At 47.0% G+C, this 2,500-nt stretch overlaps 7 non-coding genes and 1 pseudogene across 7 annotated transcripts; all 8 read right to left on the reverse strand.

The window, feature by feature from the left end:
• Positions 1-149: 149 nt before the first annotated feature.
• On the reverse strand, positions 150-268 carry LOC146228068 (5S ribosomal RNA). Its single transcript, XR_014742444.1, has one exon. It is a non-coding gene; the product is annotated as a 5S ribosomal RNA (ribosomal RNA).
• Positions 269-440: 172 nt separating this feature from the next.
• On the reverse strand, positions 441-559 carry LOC146228069 (5S ribosomal RNA). The gene has a single exon (XR_014742445.1). It is a non-coding gene; the product is annotated as a 5S ribosomal RNA (ribosomal RNA).
• Positions 560-727: 168 nt separating this feature from the next.
• Positions 728-857, reverse strand: LOC146228070 (5S ribosomal RNA; annotated as a pseudogene).
• A 214-nt stretch (positions 858-1,071) lies between these two features.
• On the reverse strand, positions 1,072-1,190 carry LOC146228071 (5S ribosomal RNA). The gene has a single exon (XR_014746276.1). It is a non-coding gene; the product is annotated as a 5S ribosomal RNA (ribosomal RNA).
• A 190-nt stretch (positions 1,191-1,380) lies between these two features.
• Positions 1,381-1,499, reverse strand: LOC146228072 (5S ribosomal RNA). Its single transcript, XR_014746125.1, has one exon. It is a non-coding gene; the product is annotated as a 5S ribosomal RNA (ribosomal RNA).
• A 178-nt stretch (positions 1,500-1,677) lies between these two features.
• LOC146228073 (5S ribosomal RNA) lies at positions 1,678-1,796 on the reverse strand. The gene has a single exon (XR_014742446.1). It is a non-coding gene; the product is annotated as a 5S ribosomal RNA (ribosomal RNA).
• Positions 1,797-1,974: 178 nt separating this feature from the next.
• LOC146228074 (5S ribosomal RNA) lies at positions 1,975-2,093 on the reverse strand. The gene has a single exon (XR_014746126.1). It is a non-coding gene; the product is annotated as a 5S ribosomal RNA (ribosomal RNA).
• A 178-nt stretch (positions 2,094-2,271) lies between these two features.
• Positions 2,272-2,390, reverse strand: LOC146228075 (5S ribosomal RNA). The gene has a single exon (XR_014744595.1). It is a non-coding gene; the product is annotated as a 5S ribosomal RNA (ribosomal RNA).
• Between the last annotated feature and the right edge of the window lie 110 nt (positions 2,391-2,500).

Raw genomic sequence — 2,500 nt, forward strand, 5'->3', positions numbered from 1 at the left:
TACAGATTTAGCAATTGACAATGCAAGATGGTCTCTCTCTCTCTCTCTCTCTCTCTCTCGTGTCAAAATGAAAACAGCTTCCAGCCCCTTTCATGAAGGACTACTTGTGCATATTGCAAGATGTCAGTTTCTAAGTGAATGAGCAAAAGAGCATACAGCACCTGGTATTCCCAGGCGGTCTCCCATCCAAGTACTAACCAGGCCCGACCCTGCTTAGCTTCCGAGATCAGACGAGATCGGGCGTTGCCAGGCTGGTATGGCCGTACGAAATAAGTTGACAACCATAGGCTACTTATCCATATACAGATTTAGCAATTGACAATGCAAGGTAGTCTCTCTCTCTCTCTCTCGTGTCAAAATGAAAACAGCTTCCAGCCCCTTTCATGAAGGACTACTTGTGCATATTGCAAGATGTCAGTTTCTAAGTGAATGAGCAAAAGAGCATACAGCACCTGGTATTCCCAGGCGGTCTCCCATCCAAGTACTAACCAGGCCCGACCCTGCTTAGCTTCCGAGATCAGACGAGATCGGGCGTTGCCAGGCTGGTATGGCCGTACGAAATAAGTTGACAACCATAGGCTACTTATCCATATACAGATTTAGCAATTGACAATGCAAGGTGGTCTCTCTCTCTCTCGTGTCAAAATGAAAACAGCTTCCAGCCCCTTTCATGAAGGACTACTTGTGCATATTGCAAGATTTCAGTTTCTAAGTGAATGAGCAAAAGAGCATACAGCACCTGGTATTCCCAGGCGGTCTCCCATCCAAGTACTCACCAGGCCCGACCCTGGCCCGACCCTGCTTAGCTTCCGAGATCAGACGAGATCGGGCGTTGCCAGGCTAGTATGGCCGTACGAAATAAGTTGACAACCATAGGCTACTTATCCATATACAGATTTAGCAATTGACAATGCAAGGTAGTCTCTCTCTCTCTCTCTCTCTCTCTCTCTCTCTCTCTCTCTCTCTCTCTCTCTCTCTCTCGTGTCAAAATGAAAACAGCTTCCAGCCCCTTTCATGAAGGACTACTTGTGCATATTGCAAGATGTCAGTTTCTAAGTGAATGAGCAAAAGAGCATACAGCACCTGGTATTCCCAGGCGGTCTCCCATCCAATTACTAACCAGGCCCGACCCTGCTTAGCTTCCGAGATCAGACGAGATCGGGCGTTGCCAGGCTGGTATGGCCGTACGAAATAAGTTGACAACCATAGGCTACTTATCCATATACAGATTTAGCAATTGACAATGCAAGGTAGTCTCTCTCTCTCTCTCTCTCTCTCTCTCTCTCTCTCGTGTCAAAATGAAAACAGCTTCCAGCCCCTTTCATGAAGGACTACTTGTGCATATTGCAAGATGTCAGTTTCTAAGTGAATGAGCAAAAGAGCATACAGCACCTGGTATTCCCAGGCGGTCTCCCATCCAAGTACTAACCAGGCCCGACCCTGCTTAGCTTCCGAGATCAGACGAGATCGGGCGTTGCCAGGCTGGTATGGCCGTACCAAATAAGTTGACAACCATAGGCTACTTATCCATATACAGATTTAGCAATTGACAATGCAAGGTAGTCTCTCTCTCTCTCTCTCTCTCTCGTGTCAAAATGAAAACAGCTTCCAGCCCCTTTCATGAAGGACTACTTGTGCATATTGCAAGATGTCAGTTTCTAAGTGAATGAGCAAAAGAGCATACAGCACCTGGTATTCCCAGGCGGTCTCCCATCCAAGTACTAACCAGGCCCGACCCTGCTTAGCTTCCGAGATCAGACGAGATCGGGCGTTGCCAGGCTGGTATGGCCGTACGAAATAAGTTGACAACCATAGGCTACTTATCCATATACAGATTTAGCAATTGACAATGCAAGGTAGTCTCTCTCTCTCTCTCTCTCTCTCGTGTCAAAATGAAAACAGCTTCCAGCCCCTTTCATGAAGGACTACTTGTGCATATTGCAAGATGTCAGTTTCTAAGTGAATGAGCAAAAGAGCATACAGCACCTGGTATTCCCAGGCGGTCTCCCATCCAAGTACTAACCAGGCCCGACCCTGCTTAGCTTCCGAGATCAGACGAGATCGGGCGTTGCCAGGCTGGTATGGCCGTACCAAATAAGTTGACAACCATAGGCTTCTTATCCATATACAGATTTAGCAATTGACAATGCAAGGTAGTCTCTCTCTCTCTCTCTCTCTCTCGTGTCAAAATGAAAACAGCTTCCAGCCCCTTTCATGAAGGACTACTTGTGCATATTGCAAGATTTCAGTTTCTAAGTGAATGAGCAAAAGAGCATACAGCACCTGGTATTCCCAGGCGGTCTCCCATCCAAGTACTAACCAGGCCCTAGCCTGCTTAGCTTCCGAGATCAGACGAGATCGGGCGTTGCCAGGCTGGTATGGCCGTACGAAATAAGTTGACAACCATAGGCTACTTATCCATATACAGATTTAGCAATTGACAATGCAAGGTGGTCTCTCTCTCTCTCTCTCTCTCTCTCGTGTCAAAATGAAAACAGCT

The sequence above is a fragment of the Hypomesus nipponensis genome, chromosome 24 (assembly GCF_054491055.1).
Source record: "Hypomesus nipponensis isolate SF chromosome 24, ASM5449105v1, whole genome shotgun sequence".
Taxonomy (NCBI): Eukaryota; Metazoa; Chordata; class Actinopteri; order Osmeriformes; family Osmeridae; genus Hypomesus; species Hypomesus nipponensis.